Below are 21,687 nucleotides of genomic sequence, written 5' to 3' on the forward strand. Positions count from 1 at the left end.
GCTTCCCTCTCCAGTTGCTTTTTGCAGCAGAATATACCATTTCCCTCGGTGTGTAATGACAAGCTGGGTTGAAACAGAGAGTGAACAGACGATCAATGGCTCCACGCTTCTGGCCAGGGTGTGGTGAAGCCCAAGCTGTTAATAGAACAGTTGGGTCCTTCCCACACACATTTGTTCCCGAACAGAAGAAGAGCCAGTTTTCACTGGCTCGCCCTCGTTCCCTGTTTATGAACTAGGAAATGGGTATCCAATTGGCTTGGCCAGAGCCAGCAACTGCCCACCTTGGACAGGTGCAAAGAGGTGGTCAGATTGTGTTGTAATATACATCTGTTCTCTTGACCAACCCCCAGCAGGAGGAGATTAGTTGCACATTTCTTCTTCTTCCTGTTTCTGGGTCCTGATGGGAAAGTCAGACTGGTGTCAAGGGGGTCAGATTCCCATCGTCCTGAAGGGGACAGGAGAAAGGTTCCTCTGTATTCCTGGGAAGAGCAGGAGAGGAGCCCAAGGAAAGAATGAGATGGAGACAGAGACAGAGACAGACACAGACACAGAGAGACACAGAGACAAAGAGAGACACACAGAGAGAATACGTAACATCACCCCAGGCCACCTCCTCTTTAAATGTTGGCAGGAAAGTATGTTGGGGAAAATGCCTGAATCTCCTCTTTTTACAGATAAGAAAACTGAGGATCATAGGAACAAAGAGTAAGCTAGCAAAGGCCACTTGGTCCAACACTCTTATTTTATGAATAAGGAAACAGAGTCCCACAGAGATCCTAAGATTATAGCTCTTAAGCTGGAAGAGACTTTAGGGGTCATGTAGTCCAACCCCCTGATTTTACAGAAGAGGAAACTGAGCCCCAGAGAGGTTAGGTGCCTGGTACGAAGTCACTTAATGATGGAGTGAGGATTGTGATATAGTGGGAAATGGGGTACGGGTTGGGGTTGGGGTTCTTGGGAATTCCTCTTTAAAGAATTACACCCTCTTGCACACAAAACTTAGTTAGAACAAGGTGATAGTTTATTTAGGAGCAAGGGAAGGGAAGGGTGGGGGGAGGGAAACCATGAAAGAAATCCTTAGACTTTTCATGGGGAGATTTGGCATAAAGCACATGGCTCAGAGGTACCAAATCTCCTCGAACAGGAGACCGGAAGGTACTTTTATAGAGGACTGATGGGGGTGGACCATCTGCCCATGAAAAGTTCCTTTAGTGAGAGAGGACCATCCCCCACTGGTGGTAGCTGGGGGAATTGGGTGAGCAGTGGAGGACCATCCCCCACTGGTAGTGACTAAAGGAATTGGGTGAGGGGTGGCTACGGATCCCTCTTCAGGACACAAAGGCCGAAGCCACACCCAAACTTATCTCCCCAGGATAAGGGAGACCGGAATGAAGGGTAGGAATCCCAAGCTAGCTCAGTCCGATTTGGTTCCTCTAGGCGTTATCTGTCCTCTGGTTTAGTTTCTCAAGGAGAAGATTCCTCGGTGTGCCCCAGAGAAATTCTGGGGTGCTCTGCGCCCCATGACAATTGGAACCCAGGTTCTCAGAATCACGGTCTAGTCTGGGTCTTCAACAAGGATTTTTTTTTTTCAGGGCAATGAGGGTTAAGTGACTTGCTCACACAGCTAGTAAGTGTCAAGTGTGCTGAGGCCGGATTTGAACTCAGGTCCTCCTGAATCCAGAGCCAGTGCTTTATCCACTGTGCCACCTAGCTGCCCCTTTCAACAAGGATTCTTAAAGTGCCTGCTATGGACCAAACATTATGCTAGGCTCTGGGGATTTGAATGAAAAACAAACAGTTCCTTCTGTTTTATAATGATTAGCCCAGGACTTGGCACACAGTAGGCCCTTAAATGCTAGTTGACTTTCCAGGATTTCTGAACTTCCATTGGGGGGGGGGGAGAAAGAAGGCCTATGAATGGATTGTCTCTTGCCAACTAAGAAAAACCAGAAGGATTCTGAGGCCCTGATGGAGCCCAGGTGGTCCCTTATGAGAGTATGAGCCTAGAGCCTCACGGTGCCACACCACCCAGTCAGGACAGGTAGGAGCAATGGCAGCCTTCCTTGGTGTCAGGGAAAACCACTAGGTTTGGAATGAAAAGATCTGGACTTGAGGCCAAAGTCAGTTACTCATTGGTGTGACTCTGGGCAAGTCTCACCCCGTCCACTTTTGCTTAGTCAGAGGATGGAGGGATTTCACTCGACTCCTGCTCAGATGCCACCCAGGTCTAACCTCCTGCAGTGCGGGGTGCCCAGCTGGGAGGCGGAGGTAAGAGTTCTGCACAGGATCAGTGACTGCCTTCTAGAACAAGGGGGGGATTTCTCTTCTCCGTCCTCACCCCCATCCACCTCTCTCCGTACTGATATTGGTGGCCGTGGGCTCCGTGATCAAGACTTTCTAGGTGCTCCTCCTATCTCTCCCCAAGCTCCTTATGGTCCCTCTCCCCTGGGGCATCTCGAAGGCTCAGTCCTTTTCTTTCCTTTCCATACTTTCTCCTTCGGAAATCTCAGACACAAACTTAACCTCAGGCCCCATCTCTATGCAGATGAGCTCCAAATCCATATGCTTAGCATCAACTCCACCCTGGAGTTCTTGTCCCACATTTCTAAATGTCTATTGGATATTTCCATCTGGAGACCCCACCTCCAACTCAACATGTCAGCAGTAGAACTCATGCTCCAAGGGACTCATCTTGGCTATAGGGTGTATTTACGGGAAGCGTGGGGAGGATATGTCTACCCTTTCTTAAACATAGTCCTGTGGTGTGTGATTGTGAACCAGTGAATATGTAAACCATTAAACTATTTAGCCAAGCACCTTTGTAGACATTATAAACAGCACAAGTGGTATCTCTCTGAAAAGCAACATGGAGCATTGTATCCAGGGATGATTTTGGAGCTAGGCAGACCTGGATTCTAGTTTTGCCTCTGGCCCAGACTGTGTGATGTTGCTTTGACCTAGACTGACTGTGTGGCATTGTATAAGTGGCTTCATCTTTTGGGACCCAGGCAGCTCTGTAAGACTTTAAGTTACCAACAAATTGGTGATCCGAATAGGTGGAAAGAGTTTTCAGACTGGGAGTTTCCCACATTAATGAAATCACAGGTTGGAACCTTTTTCTACCACCCCCTGCCCCCAAACAATGATGCTTGAATATGTCTTGTCGGCTTCTGAGCTGGAAAAAGCAACAGGTTTCTTTCCAGGGTGACCTTTGACTTAACTAGGGGGGTTAGGGTGCATCTGGGGTAAATGTCACAATTTCCCGTGGATCCTGCACAGGTGTTTCTAGAGTCTTGCTTCAAACAAAGAAATAATGATTAAAAAAAAACCAAAATAAAACCCCCAAACCTTCCTCAATTCTGAGTCTGGCATTGCCTCTTCTCCTAATTAATTAATCTCTTAGGCTTGATGATTAAGTGGATTTGGAGAGGAAGGAGAGTCTGGTTCACCCAGAGTTACATAAATTTACCATGTGTGGGTAAGAGCAGAACCCAGGGTATATTTATTGGAAGCTCGGGGAGGATATTTCTCCCTTTTCTTAAACACAGTCCTGTGGTTTGTGATTTCTGGCACCAAGGGCTGTGAGACCTGTTTGTTCTGGATAATTTATAGAAAGTCACCTATGCTTTCTCTTGTTTTTGACGGCCTTGTGGTCTGGCCCACATGGGGCATGGAGGGAGGCAGCTTCCTGCAGGGACGTCTGGGAAAGAATCATGCTTTCCTTCCTGTCCCTTGGTGGCCAGTTCATCCAGATGCTCAGACCAAGAAAGACCCTTCTGGTCTTGTGTCCCAGAGCTGCTGGTTACAGGTGTGTGGGTGGATCAGAGGGAATCCTTCAGCTTCTGGGGCACCCAGCAGCTTCTGAAAAGGGATTAGAGCATCATCTTTGTATCTGCAAGGCAATTGTGGGCATGTCCCCTATATCTATCTACAGGGTACTGGGCCTGGAGTCAGAAATCAAATGTGATCTTGGACACTACCAGCTGTATGACCCTGGGCAAGTCACTTCACCTCTGATTGCCTCAGTTTCCCCATCTATAAAATGAGGATAATAATAGTACCTACCTCCCATGGGTATTGTGAGGATAAAATGAAATAATAATTGTAAAGCACTTAGCAGTACCTTGCATATAGTAGGTGCTCCAGAAATGCTAGGCGGCATCATCTTCATCATCTTCCTCCTCCTCCTCCTAACATGACTTTACCCAGCCCGCCTTCATTAGCGTCCTATGAAGCTCTGTAGGAATTGTTCAATTTTTGGATTCGTATCCACTGTGCCTGACATATAGTCAGCATTTAATAAATGCTTATTGATTGGTTGACTCATTATTCTTGCTAAATGAGCGCTAAGCTCTGTGGGTGTCTATACTTCTGAAAGACTTTAAGAGCTCCCAGTCTGCTCCAGGTCTGCTGCTCTGGGGCAAAGCCCTGATCACCCTGGCCTGGTTACAACCCCGAAACTGCTCCTGGGAGAGAAAGAGGATCATGATTGGGCTCAGGGAACAGAGTATTAGTAGAGAAGAAAGTGAAATTGCCACGGAAATGAGTAAATCTTCATTATTGTAAATAAGAGAATTGTAGCTTTACTGTCATTGTTTTTATGACAGAATAAAATAAAATGGGAAGAGAAGTAATTGCTTATTAAGCAGCTTCAGGCTGGAACGTGCTCCCTGATGGGTCACCACCCCAGCAGAAGCCTTTGGCAATGGGTATCTCCATTGGACCCCTCTAGCCTTCTGTCATTCAGTACTGCCCCACCCCACCCCATCTAAGGCTGGCAGAGATAGACTGGCAAGGGGCTTTGGGAGCTTCCTTCAGCTTCCTGTGAACTTTAACTACTCCAGGTCAGCTCCCCTTGGGAGGCTGGCAGGATGGGTGTCTGAACAGCAGAGGATAGACTCTCCTTCCAAGGTTTCCTTCCTTCCCTGGCTCGCTTTGAAGGAGGGGGCTGGCGCAGGCTAGAATTTCCTCCATCATGACCTACTTCCTGATTAATTCCATTCAATATTAGGAAGCAATGTGATAGTGATAGCTAACATTTAGTATCTACTATGTGCCAGGCATTGTGCTATACTCTGAGACCTGCCCTCAGGAAGCTTACAATCTAATGGGGAGATGACATGTAAAAAGCATCCAGCACTCAAACCACTGTGCTGCCTCAGAACAGGACCTGGGTTCTAAACCAGCCCTGCTATTTACAGTTTGTGAGAATAGGGGTACTTCCTTTACCTCTATGTGCCTCTGTCTCCTAAAATACAGATTATGTGGCATTGAAAGTACTTTGTCAGGTGATTCCAACCTAGCTTTCCAGGCTGTGTGTTCAGCACTCTCCTTCACGTGTTGCATCTCTAGACAAACAGTATACTTGCATTTGGGAGGACTAGAGAACTTGGACTTCTCCTCAGGGTCTTTGAGGGACATTCCTGTGGCAGCCATGGCTGGCAACAATATTTATGTAGGCAGAAAGTCACACCTTGTCTAAGGACATGATTTAGAAAATGGACTTGCTAAGTTACTTATCCTTTAAAGTTGTGGTCTCTGAGATGGAGTCCATCTCCTCTGGAACTTGCTATGTACTTGTGGGAGGGTTTATCACAGATTTCTTGAGGGGGGGGTATTTCGTATACCACCATTTCTAAAAGTTAATAAACTTTGCTTGACTAATTAGTATAAACTGTTAAACATGGAGGGAGCACACCACTGGGGGTTTATAAGCTGAAGTCTAGAAGAACAACCACCCAGCCCCTCAGGGCTACCCCTAGACCTCTGAGAGGAGAGGTAGGAGCTGTCCTCTGGGACCTGATCTGTTTATGTAAATGGGGGTCAGAGGCTTATCTGTTTAGATGTGGTGTGGACCCAGTAGAAAGTTAGCTCCTTGAAGGTGGACACTTTGTAGTGGATTTCCTAGCAAAGTGACTCGTGTATGGGAGCCTTTTAAAAGTTGAATTGAGGGGTGGCTAGGTGGCACAGTGGATAAAGCACCGGCCCTGGATTCAGGAGTTCCTGAGTTCAAATCTGGCCTCAGACACTTGACACTTACTAGCTGTGTGACCTTGGGCAAGTCACTTAAGCCCCATTGCCCTGGAAAAAAAAAAGTTGAATTGGTTTGAATTAGATTCCTCATTTGTAAAACGAGAGGATGAGACTCCAAGCTTTCTCATGCCCCTCCTTACTCTAAATCTATGCTTTTAAATATGGTCCTAACTTTGTGGAGAGAAGGATGAGCTACATCTGCATGTACAGGGTCAGTGGGTTAATCAGAACCCCAGAATGAGCCCCAAAATGTCCATAGCCATTAGGTGCTAGGCTGCATCTGGTATGTGAGTCACCCTCAATGTCCAGGTTCATTAGCCAGCCCCCAAGCCAACCAGCTGGTGACCTTGGTCTGCCCTTGGCGTGCTCTTCTGAGTTCAAATTCCTTCCCTCTTTGCCCTTTGACTGTCAGCTGCTCATTGTCGGTTGTTCTAAGATGCTTGCCAAGCTCTGATAGCTGCCAAAGGCGAGGACGCAAGATGGATGGCTGTCCTTGGCTTCTTCCAGGATGGAATTTGATTTCGTGGGGAGACACTCTCCAGAACTGGGGGCCTCCCTTTTTGTCTGTTATTTGTTAACTATTTCTTAATGGACTCCTCCGTTTCTGGATGCCATTCAGCAGCTACCGTGATGTCCCGTGGGGGCCACGACTGCCCCATCTGCTCCGCCACTCGCTCTCAGTCTGGGTGCTGCACATGCCTTCTCAACTCTCCAGCCCTAACATGCTAGGATCAATTTTCCAGTGGCAGCTTGGAAATAATCTCAGAAAATGTATATTAATACCGGGATCTATTGTGAATCTGTCCTTAAACAAACAAATGGGCCACTTTAAAATATTACAGCTATAAATGACCACGGCAGGAGCACTGCGCGTATCATAAAAAATAACTATTACAGAGAAGCTGCTGAATTACTAGAGTAATAAACCAGATGTGATTATTATCATTTAACACGGTCATTGAATACCATGAATCCCTGAAGCCATTAAAATATTTATGATTAAACATTTGCTATTCCTTATAACGGAACGTAGAGTCGGGTACTAAAAAACGGTTAAAATATTATTCTGCCTAATATATGCCAATCTGATAATAGAGGTCAGCTCGCACTGCCTGAACCTTGGAAGAGAGGTGCTAACAGGCTGGGTCTTCCCAATGGGCTTATTTTAGGGCCCTAGGTCAGGATGACGATCTGTGCTCCTGTGATGTCACCAGGAAGGCAATAAGAGGAACTTTATACTAGAGGAGGCCCCCTCTATAATGAATGCCTAGATTCATAATTTTATCATCACATGGTTTTCATGCATTCAGAGAAATGGAGATATGATAAAGATCTGTAATTAAGTCATTGTAGGGCATATTTTGAATGGGAGCAGCTAGGTGGGAAAAGTGGATGAAGTACTGGCTTTAGACTTGAGGAGACCCAAGTTCAAATCCTGCTTCTAACACCAGCTGTAAGACCTCAGGCAAGTCACTTCGCCTCTCTCACCCCAGCCAACTCATCTGTAAATGGTTAAAAATAGCAGCTATCACTCAGGATGGTTATGAGGATCAAATAGTAAAGCATTTTGCAAACCTTAAAGGTATATAAATGCTAGCTATCGTAATTGTTGCTGCTACTGTTATTATCTCCCTCCATCTATGCAGAAACCCATCTATGATTTAGGAAATCAGCCCTAGAGAGTTTCCTCGAATTTACTTTAGATGTCTGTACATATGTATTACATGTGTATATTATATCTGTACATGCACACATATATGGATGTGTGTATACACTATAAGTGCACAGGCCATTTCCTTTTTGGGGGGTGGGGTGGGGCAATAAGGGTTAAGGGACTTGCCCAAAGTCACATAGGTAGTGTCAAGCAGGCCATTTCCTTTGACAAAAGACCTGGATTAGAATCCTAGTTCTTCCATTTGCTGCCTGTGTAACCTTGGATACACTTTATACTTGGGGCCTCAGTTTCCTCATTTGTAAAATGAGGAGATTGGAGCAAGTCATTTCTAAAGTTCCTTTTAGCTCTAAGCCTTTTGACTCCTGAGGAAAACCAGAAAAAGGTCCCACTAGGGATGAGAAAAGAGCTTCCTCTCTGCCTTTGAGATCCCTTCTAGGTCTAGAGCTGGGATCCTTTAACTCCGAAGGAAAGTCACTAACAGGCATCAGTACCACCTTCTTCATGGACCTCGTGTGGCCCTTTGTGGCTTTGGATGTAGGATCCCTGCTGCCTCCTGAGGTCATTAAAGGAAAGGGCAGTGATCTGTGGATCTGGGATTTGTGAGGTGGGGGGAGCTGTCCAGCCTGCTCTATGGTGGGGAAGAAGGCAAGATAGCCAGGGATTTCAATGATTCTCCAGCCATGGACACCCCAAAGATCCACCATTCCATCAGGGCACTTCCTGATTGGCTTGGAATGGACCAATGAGGTTTTTGCCCCAAGTGCCCAGGTGGGAGAAGATCTCCATCATTTGGCAACTAATTATAAGAGGAGCAGAAGCAAAAGCATGTCACTCTTGGGGTGGGGCATAGACTCAGGAAAGACAGACAGCCTGGGCAAACTTTAGGATAATTTGGAAGTTTTAGGTAGATTACTGTCACATACACTTCTTGTCATCTTAGTCTCGTGCATGGTTTCTAAATTTGTGTATTTTCTCTTGTAAAAAAGACCCTAGAAAAATGTCCTCTTATGGCCTGTAGAGTGTGGACGAGGTTGTTCCAAGGCAACCTTGACCAGCAGACTCAGAGATAGCCAGGACAGTCAGGGAACGAGCAGGCAGAGATGAGCTCTGAGGTTGGAGGGAACCTAGAGAAGTCAGGAGGGCCACAGCTTTAAATCCTGTGATCAGAGGGGCTTGGTGAAGAACACAAGGGGAGAAGTTGGGCTGCCCCATCTGAGAGTAGCTGGGATCTCAGGAAAGCAGACAGAGGGTCAGTGAGACCCACTGCCCCAAGCAGAACTTCCAAGAACCTCCAGATGTTTTTCATTTTTTTCAAAGTGCCCCAGACAGCAGCTGGGTAGATGAGAGCCAGTGACTCTGCCTGTCCACTTCCTGGGTGTACAGTGTTTCAGCTGGTTTTATAACTCGGTTGCCTGGTTGTTGTTTAATAGAGTTCCCAAGAGGACAATGGCCTTGGTGGAAGGCCTCTCTCTTATCTCTAAACCTTGAAGCTTTTCCTTCCTAATGGCTGCTGTGAGCACATCCTGGCAACAGAGATAATGCTACTCATTAGTTAGCATTGTGGCCTTAGGCCGACTTCACTGTTGACAAGAATGCCCTAATGTATCCCTTAGATTCTGAGATGGAGTGTTGGGCTAAATGCTCCTTAAGTATGTGGAGGTGAAGGGAGAAGAGAACGAGGAAGAAGTGAAGTAGGGGAGTACCTGATAACTACAAAGGATTTTTAAAAATCCAGGTGTGTCTACAAGGTCTATATCCCAGAGATTTTTTTTTTCAAAAGGGAAAAGAATCCTTTTGTACAAAGATTTACAGCAGCTCTTTTTGTGGCGGTGAAGAATTGGAAATTAAGGGGATGGTCATCAGTTAGAGAATGGCAGAACGAGCTGTAGCATGTAATTGTGATGGAATACTGTTGTGCTGTAAGGAATGATGAGCAGGATGATTTCAGAAAAATCTGGAAAGACTTATATGAATTGATATAGAGCGAAGTGAGCAGAACCAGGAGAATATTGCACACAGTCACAGCAACATTGTTCTGTGATCAACTATGATAGATTTAGCTCTTCTCAGCAACACAACGATCCAAGACAATTCCAAAGGACTCATGATGAAAAATGCTGGCTCCAGAGAAAGAACTGACGGAGGTTGAATATAGACCAAAACATACTATTTTTACTTCTTTTCCTCCCTCCCTCCCTTTCCTTCTTCCTTCCTTCCTTTCCTCCCTCCTATTCTTCCTTCCTTCCTTCCTTCCTTCCTTCCTTCCTTCCTTCCTTCCTTCCTTCCTTCCTTCCTTCCTTCCTTCCTTCCTTCCTTCCTTCCTTCCTTCCTTCCTTCCTTTCTTTCTTTCTTTCTTTCTTTCTTTCTTTCCTTCCTTCCTTCCTTCCCTCCTTCCTTTCTTTCTCTCTTGTTTTTTTTCACAAAATGATTAATATGAAATATATTATTACATGATTATTAATGTATAACCTATATTGGATTGTTTACTGTCTTGGGGAAGAGAGGGAAAGAGATAGAATTTGGAATTCAAAACATTCTTAAAAGGACAATGAATGTTAAAAATTGTTTTCACATGTAATTGAGGAAAAATAAAATAGTTTAAAAAATAAAATAAATCCAGGTGTGTCAAACAAAGCCTTTCTACTCAACTGTAGGGTATGACATGTAGGTGATTCTTGGTCAGGTATGAATTGGACAAGATAGCCATTTTGGTCCCTTTGAACTCTAAGTTTGGGTACCTATACACACATACATGCATCCATACATACACATCCATACATGCATATGTGTATACATACACACACAGTGTGTCCCCCCCCCCAGTAGAATAGAAACTCCTTGAGGACAAGAGACTGATTTTGGTTTTGTCTTTGTGATCCAAGCACTTAAATCAGTACCAGGAACATAGTGGGTGCTTAAATGATGCTTATTAGATTGAATAGAATTGAGTCCTGGAGTTCTTTGCTGATACCCCTAACAAGACTCACTGGCTCCCCAAACCAGCCTGACTTTTGGCCAATTACTTTGTAAAACAACCACATGCCCTTTTTCTGTTGTGTCTAGATTGCTCAGTCTCAGAGCTGGGACCCAGAGAGCCACGTATAGCCATGTGGCTGGACCATAGGGTGTGGGAAGGGGAGTGATGGGTAATAAGGCTGCAAGGGTAGGGTGGGCCCAGGCTCTGAAGGGCTTTAAATGACAAACAGGGCTTATATTTAGGCCTGCAGGTATTAGGGAACTCTTGGAGTTTATTGAGTAAGAAGCTTTAAATGTATAAACAAATAAATATAGGCGATAGGGTGCCAAGTTCGGTGAACAGGAATTAGGCTCTTTTGTCTGGAACTTAGCAAGAAGTGGAGTAATGTCAGTCAGTTAGTCAATAAGCATTTATTAGGCACCTACTATGTACCAGGCACTGAGCTAAAGTCTGGGAATACAAAGAAAGACAAAGAACAGTCCTTGCTTCCAGGAGCTTATAGTGTAATGAGGCAGATAATATGCAAACAAAACAGACTAATGGGAAATAATCAATAGAAGGAAGCCACTAGAATTAAGAGGGATTGGGAAAGGCTTCCTGTAGAAGTGGGATTTTGGTTGGGACTTGAAAGTCAGGGAAGTCTGGAAGCAGAGGTGAGGGGGAGAGCATTTCAGGCATGGGACACAACTAGTAAATGTAGACTGGAGCTGTGTTGTGGAGGGCTGGCTATAAATACCCGGCTGAACGAAATGTTCATATTTTATGTAAAGGTAATAGGGAGCCATTGAATGTGCATGAACAGGAAAGTGATATGCTCAGACCTATATTTTAGGAAGATTATTTTCCTAGTCCTAGAAAGGATATGGGCTAATGAGGCAAATGATTGGAAACAAGGTCTGGTTTGGAGGCTGAGCTAAAAGCCATCAAACAAACTCTCAAGTAACACATAGGAAAGTGGGCTGGGGGAGGCTGGTAGTGGGAAGAGAAAAGACAGAGGTCTTAGTGCTGACATTCGCCATCTTTCTGATAGTTAATTTGGGATGCTTCTTCCTTTCCCTTAGGATCCACTTGAGGATAAAATGGCTTCTTGGTCTCTTGGGGGACAGTGACTCATTATTGCAGGTTAGGTAAATCTCTCCAATGAGGAAAAGCAACAGGGATTGCAATGATTATTTCAAGTGACCTGGAAATGATTTTCTGGCTCTCAAAGAGGTGTGTGTGTGTGTGTGTGTGTGTGTGTGTGTGTGTGTGTGTGTGTGTGTTTGCCTTCTCAGTGGGTGCGGGAGGGCTGCAGGGAGGGAGAGAATTTGGAACTGAAAATAAACATTTTTTAAATGGCAGGTCACATTTCTCCAACATTCTTCAGGAGTCCAAAGGGTGCACCCAAACATTTAAATGTTTCTAGTGTAGAGCAGCTAGGTGGCAAAGTGGATAAAGCACCGGCCCTAGATTTAGGAGGACCTGAGTTCAAATCTGCCCTCAGACACTTGACACTTACTAGCTGTGTGACTCTGGTTAAGTCACTTAACCCTCATTGCCCTGCAGAAAGAAAAAGAAAAGAAAAAGATGTTTCAAGTGTAGGTTCCTTTTTGCTTAGGCTTGTACCCTTAACTATGTCCTTGAGAAAACTGGACAGTTTAGTCTCTGTATGATGGCAAAATCTGAAGGCAACCATCACTATCCATTTGGGGAAGCCTGGATTCCCTTGAGCAGAATGATCATTAAGTCAACAAGCATTTATTAAGTACTGATCATGTGCCAAGCATGGTGCCAAGTTAGAGATACAAAGAAAGGCAACAAGAAGACAAAATAAAGCAAAAAGCCCAGTTCTCGTCTGCATGGAGTACTCCCAATTTACAAGCTTCATTCATTGTAATAAGTGGAATAATCCCTATGGAGAGTTATTAAGGAAGTAGAAGGCAAAATCTCTGTCCTCAAGAAGTTTTTACTGTGAGAGCATTAGCAATGGGCACAGTCAATGGTTTCCCCCTTGATGCCGAGACCTCAGGAGAGTGGCCACATCCAGGGAACCCTCAAACCAGAATCTTATGACACAGAGTGCCAAGGGATTTTCCTCCTCTCATGTCTAATGTCCCCCACCCAAGAAGCCTGAAAAAATGCATGCAAGTATGATAATGCCATGAGAACCCTGAGACCAGCTTCCCACTGGTGAGCACACAAGTCAAAATACCAGAGGAAAGTTTTTAGTAAAGGCAGGAAATGAAATTAAAATAATAGATGCATTTATTCCCGCCACTCCCCTCCCCGATCATCGTCCTGAGCATGAGCCTTCCTCTGGGGGGAGTCTTCTCTTGTCTCTACCCACTGAGTCAGTCACAGCATCATAGTTTTTTGAACTGTGAGAGGCATCAGCAGGGGTCTAGTGCAATGCATGCCTATAATATATGTGATAAATGGGCATCCTGTCCCGGTTTGTAAACCTCTGGTGAAGGACCACATGATCAAAAATTTAGAGTTAGATGACACTTTAGAAACCATTGAATCCAACCTCCCCATTTTACAGTTGAGGAAACTGAGGCAGAGAGAAGTTGTGTCTTACCCATGGTCACACAGCTAGTAAATCTCTTAGACAGGATTTAAACCCAGGTCTTTCTGGCTCCAAGTCCAGGACTCACTAGCTGTGGCTAAGTTGATCTCCTGGCTCTTGAATGAAGGACAAATAAAGTTTTGGGTCATGGATTTAGAGATGGAAGGGATCTCAGAGAGTATCCAGACAAAGAATTTAATGATTTTTTAAAAGTAAGGCAATTGGGGTTAAGTGACTTGCCCAGGGTCACACAGCTAGTAAGTGTTAAGTGTCTGAGGCCGAATTTGAACTCAGGTACTCCTGACTCCAGGGCTAGTGCTCTATCCACCGCACCACCTAGCTGCCCCCAGACAAAGAATTTAGAATCAGAAGGGACTGCCATCTAGTCCAACCCATCCCTGAAAGAAATCCCTGCTTCATTGTTCATCAGGGCAGCCCATCATCCCACCTGTGCTTGAAGACAGCCTCCCCAGACAAGCCCTTCCCATGCTGGACAGCTCTCATCGTTCTCAATCAATCAAGCAATGTTTCTTAAGCACCTGTTTCTGCTAAGTGCTGGGTATACAAAACGAGGCAGAACCCAGTCCCTGTCCTGAAGGAGCTTACAGTGGGGAGACGACATGCAAACAGACACATCCAAAGCAAATGATATGTAGAAGAGATAGGAAATAATTAATGGAAAGAAAGTCCTGGAATGAAGCGGGATTGAGATTAGTAAACTTTCCCCTGACATTGACCCCAACTATCTTTTTGCCACTTGCATCCATTATCTTTCATAGTTTTGCCCCAAATGGCGCAAGCTGAGGGCCTCTCCTGCCTGACGTCCTTCAAAGACTTGAGAGGAAATTGGTACCCAGTGACATGAAGCAATTCTTCCAAAGTCACACGGGAAGTCAGTGGTTGAGCTGGGTTTCAAACCCCAGTCAAATGGCTCCAATTCCAATACTGTTTCTACTGTGCCCTGATCCCCGAGGGCAGCCTCATGGAAGTTTTCCCCGAATTAAGTGGATATATATTTTAAAAGCTCTTTGCAGGGCACTATAAAACAGTAAATAAAAAGGTAGTCATGTCCCCAGGCTCTGTGAGGCAAACACCAGTAATAAAATAACCTTGGAAAAAAAATTTTTGGAGTGTAAACATTAGCAGGGAGGAAAAAGAGAGCATTCAGGTTAGAAATGGTTTCATTTCTTTCTGAATAATTAATGTCAGGGTACTATGTTCTCAAATAGACATCATGTGTCTTTCAGATACTAGTCACTTTCAACTTAAAATGCCCCCATATGAAAGCGAGAGGCTGGAATCTAAAAGTGTCTCTGGAAAGGCACCCACAGAGGCTATTTCTTACACATCAGACCCTTCAGATGTGGGATTCATAATGCTTTTTAAAAATTCATATTCATAGGGAAATTTAACAATGGAAACTATCCCCAAGTAATTCCCACAGGTGCCAAGATGCGCCTGCCAGTCCTTTTAAATCAGCTATATTTCTGAGTTTAAAATAGAGTTCAAACAAGAGGCAGGGTTACCTTCAAGTCAGGAAAACCTTGTTTCAAATCTTGCCTCTGACACATACTAGCTTAGGTGATCATGGGCAAATTACTCAACCTCTTAGTGCCCCCAGGGAAATTCTCTGAAATCCTAAACTTCAGAGGAGTTGCCAGTCTGTATTGGTGGAGGGAGTTTCCTCACTGGGAGCTTCTTATGGTGATGACATCACAGTTGCAGAATGACAGAGTTTTGAAAAGAGCGAGCAGAAAGATTCTAACAAATAAATAGATGACTGAGCTGCTCTTAAACCTGCTCTGTGAAGACTAATTTGGAGAGGAAGTTACTCAGAAGGAGCCAAATGAACTTTATCCATGATGGCATTCTCTCCCCGCCTCTCCCCAGTCCTTTCCTTCCAGAATGGCAGATGGGTGGGCAATCCTGGGATCGTTTCTGAAGCCGCTGTTTGCAATGCAAATAAACATGTCGACAATAATAGGATTCAGAAACAGGAAAAAGCATCCCAGGTGTCCTCGGCTTGTACCTAGAGAAAGGAGAATCCTGCTGTAAATTGGTGACAGTGCGTTTAAAGGGATGCCCTTCAGAGTTGGGGCGGTGTTGTTGCTGCAATTAGAGATGGCATCTACCAAAGCTAGAATATCTGCTGTATGCCTTCCTTCCTTTTTCTTCTTAAAAAAAAAAGCCTTATTGGCATATCATAAATTAAACTGGACAACACGTGCTCACATTGTTTAGCTAATCAGTTGTCAATGAGGACTCCATTCCCTTCCCCAGCTTCAGGCAATTTAGAATGGGCAAGGCAGAGCCCAGGGAGAATTGACTTTTTTGGAGAAGTGGGTGCAATTTGAATTGAGAATTATAATAGGAAATAAGTCCAGCCGTGATCAACAAGGAAACACGTAGGCAATTACTTACCTCATGTAATTTTATTCATTCTGCTTGGGAAAATGAAGAGATAATACTGACCAAGCACCTGAGGATGGTAATGCAAACTGTAAAATCTATTCTATTAAACAAAGTCAGGAGCAATGGGAAAGATCTTGGATCTATTCGAGGCATGCACCTCATTACAGACTTAGCAAATTAAAACACAAATAGGATTAGAAAAGAATAATGTAACAATCTCCCACTTGGGTCCCTGGAGCATTAAGTCATAAATTGGGTTTGCATTAAAATTGTGCCTGCAGTATTGGATTCAGGGAAAGAGCTGCGGCCTGGAGATAAACCATGTTGGGCAACTCACCAACTTTGGAGAGACTGAGCTTTCTTTAATGCACAGTAAATTTGTGAGGCTAAAACATTGTTGGACACACACACACACACACACACACACACACACACACACACAAAGTGGGTCGGTCCGCATCTCACTTAGAAAATGTCTATGTCATGCCTTACGTGGCTGGCAGACATGTAGATAATGATGAGACCCACATGGGAGACAGACTGAGCTTGGCTGCTGGGCTGACACTTAGGAGATATTTCACTAAATGTGGGAGCTAAGATTGAACTGTTCCAGGAATCCATTCATGCCCAAATTGAAGTATCCTTCAGATTTTTATAAACTTTCCCCACAATTCAGATTAATTGATCAATCAAGAAGAATTTATTAAGTGCTTACTGTGTGTTTGGGTCAGGGCTGGGGGTGCAAAGAAGTCAAAACAGTTCCTGTCCTAAAGGAGATTACATTCTACTTGGGAAAAACATAGGGTCCTGGAGTAGGAGGTGAGAGATATGAGTTCTAGTGCCTACACTGCCACCCATGAGCAAGCTGTGTGACCTTGGACAAGACTCCCTGGACCTTGGTTTCCTCCACTTTTTTTTTTAAGTGAGGCAATTGGGGTTAAGTGACTTGCCCAGGGTCACACAGCTAGTAAGTGCTAAGTGTCTGAGGCTGGATTTGAACTCAGGTCCTCCTGACTCCAGGGCCGGTGCTTTATCCACTGCACCACCTAGCTGCCCTGGTTTCCTCCACTTTCAAAAGAGAGGGTTGGACTAGGGGATTTCTAAGGTCCCTTCCAGCTATAAAATTCTATGGCTTTATGACAAAGTGAAGAAAGAACAGGGAAGGGCAACCAAGATAGTGAAGGACCTTGAATTTAGGGCTTGGAGGATTGGTTGAAAGAATGAAGTTTAGCCTAGAAGAGAAAACTTAACTGTCGTTACTTATCTTGTTTTCTTGGGTGGGGCAATGAGGGTTAGGTGATTTGCCCAGAGTCACACAGCTGCTAACAGTATCAAGTGTCTGAGGCCCGACTTGAACTCAGGTCCTCCTGAATCCAGCCAGGGCTGGTACTTTATCCATGGCACCACCTAGCTGCCCCTACTTATCTTTAAAAAAAAATACTTCTCTTCCAGGCTAAAACTCTTTAATTCCATTGGAAAAAAGAAATTAAATCCTTATGACAAATATACTTAGTCAAGTAAAACAAATTCCTACACTGACCATATTTTTTAAAAGTCTTATTCTGCACCCCTGAGTTCATCCCTTTTTCATTAGGAGGTGAGTAGCATGCTTCATTTTTGGTTCTGTGAAATCATTGCTGGTCATTATATTGATCAGTTTTAAAATCTTTCAGAGTTCTCTATCTTTCTAGTGCTGTTGTCATGACATAAATTATTCTCCTGATTCTGCTTACCTCACTCTACATCAGATGACAAAAGTTTCCCCAGGTTTATCTGAAAATGCTTCTTTTGTAATTTCTTACAGTACAGTAGCATTCCTTCACATTCATGTACCAGAATTTGTTCAGCTATTCTCTAGTTGATGGATACTCCCTTAGTTTTTAGTTCAGGAAAGAACTAAACCACCACCATGAAAAGAGTTGCTATAAGTATTTTTGTACACATGGATATTTTTCTCTTTTCTTTGATTTCTTTGAGGAAATAGACCTACTAATGTTCCTGCTGGGTTAGAGAATACCCATGGTTTAGTAACTTTTGGAGAAATTGCTTTCAAAATGACTGGGCCAATTTATAGCTCCATCAACAGTTCATTAATGTGCCTGTTTTCTCACAGTCCCTCCAGCATTTGTCATTTTCTCTTTGTGTCATCTTTGCCAATTTACATTTCTCTAATTGCTAGGGATTTTCTTAATATGGTTATTGATAACTTGGATTTCTTATTCAGAAAACTGCCAGTATATATGCTTTACCTATTTATCAATTGCAGAATGGCTGTTTTTAAGTATCTGAAGGGCTGTGGCCTGGAAGAGGTATTAGTTCTTTGGTGATCTGGGCATGTGCCAAAGTCAGGTTGCCTACTTGATTGACCCCAAAGGGAAGAGCTGGAAACAATGGCTAGAAGAGGCCAGTGGGCAAATTCAGGCTTGACATTAGGAAAACCTTAATAATGCAATTTCAGCTTCTCTTCTCTATAGGTCTTTAAGCAAATACCACTTACTGGGGGTGTGATGGAGATTCTTGTTCAGGTGGGGTTGGACTCCATGGCTCCTGTTCTTTCTTCCACTTCTGACTTTCTTTGATTCTATGATTCTGTGATATGGTATGTGAGTCCTGGACACATCCCAAGGATTACTCTTCTGTGAGAGATTTCATTCTGAGTAATGTAAGAAACATGCCAATAAATAAAGGTCAGGCTTTCAGCTATTATGGTCGATCAATAGTGAAATAAACAAGGCCATAAGGAATGAGTAGTTATACTTCTTTTTTAAGTAATGAAACATTTGAAAATCATTGTCCATAGCGAATTGTATTTCCTCCATAGATCTCTCTCTCTCTTTCTCTCTCCCCCTCCCTCCCTTTCTCTCCCCCCTCTCTCCCTCTCTCTTTCTCCTTCTTTTTCTTTCTCTCTCCTTCCTTCTTTCCTTCCTTCCTTCCTTCCTTCCTTCCTTCCTTCCTTCCTTCCTTCCTTCCTTCCTTCCTTCCTTCCTTCCTTCCTTCCTTCTCTCTCTTCTCCCTTCTTCTCTTCCTCTGCCCTATCCCTTCCTACTCCCCTATTTTGATAATGTTTCTTATCCAGAGGGTGCAAGCAGACAAAGAGAAGACCAAGAAGACAAAGGCTATGAAAAATGTGGAAAATCTGAGAAACTGCTTTGGTTATTGTGCACAGATCTGGGTTCAGGTAGACATGAGATGTTCACCCAAATCCAATTTATAGAAATCAATTGTTCCTACACTTGAGCAATATATACAATATATACAGCCCATGCAGTATGACAGGCTAATAATAGGTGGATGGGATATATGTCCATGCCACTGAACATATTGGAGGAAACTGAGTCAGGCTTAATCGGATGCATGGGATTGAGACGTCCATGGCATCAGGCATATAGGAGGGGGAATAGAAGCCAGGTATAGAATGAGATGGGTGGGATGAAAACTTCCAGCCATCTGTACAATATTGTGGGGAAATGGAGCCAAAAGAAGCCAACCTCGGCTCTTGCCAATAGCCGTTCTCTCGGTCTTTTCCCAAGGCAGTGTAGTACCTGGACTTCATGCATGTCTCCCCTTCTGTGACAGTTCAATAACATTACATACACTCATGACTAACAAAGTAAAGGGAATGAAAAGAGAGAGAAACTAATTGAGAGACACATTGACAAAGGCTAAAGGGGGCACTCCCCTATTAGCAGGTAGATATTACAAACATAAAAACTAAAGCAATATGCTTGCCTATCTGCAGATGCCATGTTCCAGTGCAAAGAACAATTTAAGTTTCTTACTGAAATGTTAATACACCTTGAAAGAGTAATGGCAATGTATCACCTTTACCTAGTGATAAACAAGATAAATAAAATAATGGAAGCAATTAGGATTCTTGTGACATCTTGGTTTTAAGAGCTTTATTTGGATAAGGTATGTGTGGGGGGTGTGGGCACTTGGAAAGGTTCCATGTGTAACAGTGTTTATCTTTTCAACAAAATTGTAAGTTATTTAACGATAGGAGTTACACATTCTTCTTCTTCTTAGTGATTGTTCATAGCAGACCACAGTACCAGCACATAGAAGGTTGCTTAATAAATGCTGTTGTTGTGTCTGATCTTTGTCACCCCATTTGGGGGTTTCTTGGCAGAGATCCTGGAATGCTTTGCCATTTCCTTCTCTAGCTCATTTTACACAGGAGGAAACTGAGGCAAACAGGGTAAAGTGACTTGCCCAGGGTTACACAGCTAGGAAGTGTCTGAGGCTGGCTTTGAACTCAGGAAGAATTACCTTCCAGGCTCCAGGACCACAGCTCTATGCACTAGGGAGCCACCCAGCCATCCCACTTAATAAATATTGGTTGAATTAAATTTAGGGTTATTCAAAGATCACAATCACCAAAGCAGTTTAGAATTATTGGTCCTGGCTCGAGGGAAGGGAACATGACATAGTAGAAAGACATGGAGTTGGAGAACTTGAGTTTGAATTCCGCTTTTTACTACTTGGGTGACCTTGGACAAGTAACTTCCCCATCTTCAGTTTCCTCATTTGTAAAATGAAGGGATTGGGCTCCATATTCTCATGCTATAATCCTAGTTCTTAATGGCTTTTTCTTATGCCTTCCAAAGTCATCAAAACACAGGTCTTAAAACCTGAATATTTTATTTATCCTGCTTATCCTAAACTGGGAGAGGCAACATCTCTGACACTTGGTAAATCTCAGGAAGGTGACCTGAATTAGTAGAGGGAGTTTTCTCATCTGAGAATTTCTTATGCTAGTGAAACCATAGGTTCAGAACCTAATCCTCTCTTAAATGAGAGATAACAACTTTGGGCTCCCCATTCAGGAGGGAAGTAGAAATGGTGTGTGTGTGTGTGTGTGTGTGTGTGTGTGTGTGGCAACTGGCCTTTCTGCCTACAAGACTCCTACAGTGACACACATAAGGGATTCCCAGTGAAGGATTATGGGCAAGCCACTGGATTAGCCTGTTTTAAGAGCTATTGGATCGGCTATTTTCAATTGAACTCAACAAGCAGTTATTAAATACTTACTGTGTGCAAGGTATTGAGCTTGTCCTGACCTTTCCTCTTTGGAGGGAGAGGCAAAAATAATAGCTAACTTTTTACATGATGTCTTAAGGTGAGACTCATAATCATGCCTACCTTGTTGTGAGGCTCGTTGCGAGGCTGGTGCTATTGGAATACTAGATGTAAATGGAATAACATGTAACTGTAAATGAAATGATACATCTAAAATGCTTCACAAACTTCCTAGGGCTATATAAGTGCTTGCTACCCTAACACTACAGGCAGGATGCTGTTTGCTCCTCCCCACATTTGGGGGATGGGCAATGCTGGGATTATTATCAATTCATTTTGCCAAGGAGGAAACCAAAGTACACAGGAATGAAATGACTTCCTCATATACCCAGTGGTAACAAATAGCTGATCTGGGATTTGAACTCAGGTCCAAACTCCAAATAATTGAAGAAAGTATAAGAGATGGTTTTTAGTTGTTTTTTATTTGCATTAAAATTGTGCCTGCAGTATTGGATTCAGAGAAAGAGCTGTGGCCTGGAGATAAACCATGTTGGGCAATGCACCAACTTTGAGGAGGTTTTTTGCAAAAACAACAACAACAACAAAACAAACCTGAAAAATGTTCTGTGAAGGAAGGAAAACAGCTAAAGAAATACCTATATCCCATCACAGTTGTTTTCATTATTGCAAGTTTCAGAAAAACTAGATCTGTCCTTACCCCATCTTGGAAGTCATCTTACAACTCAGTGGTAGAATAAGGTGGACTGTTTCTGAAAAATATGTGACATAACTGAGTCTGGAGAATGGGCTTCTGCATCATCCCAGGAAAACTGTAACTAGCATATGGAGAATGGGGCTTTGCTCTAGGGCAGCAGCATGGAGAGGGGCAGGCTTTCTTTTCAGAAAGAACATTCTTTCCTGGGAAGGAGCATCTGTATGCTTCCTCTTTGCCATTTTGTCCTCTATGCTCCTGGTGACATTTCCCCTCCACTACACTGTCTTTTGCCCTTGCTACACCCCCAT

Source organism: Dromiciops gliroides, chromosome 5 (genome assembly GCF_019393635.1).
Source record: "Dromiciops gliroides isolate mDroGli1 chromosome 5, mDroGli1.pri, whole genome shotgun sequence".
In the NCBI taxonomy this organism is placed as follows: domain Eukaryota; kingdom Metazoa; phylum Chordata; class Mammalia; order Microbiotheria; family Microbiotheriidae; genus Dromiciops; species Dromiciops gliroides.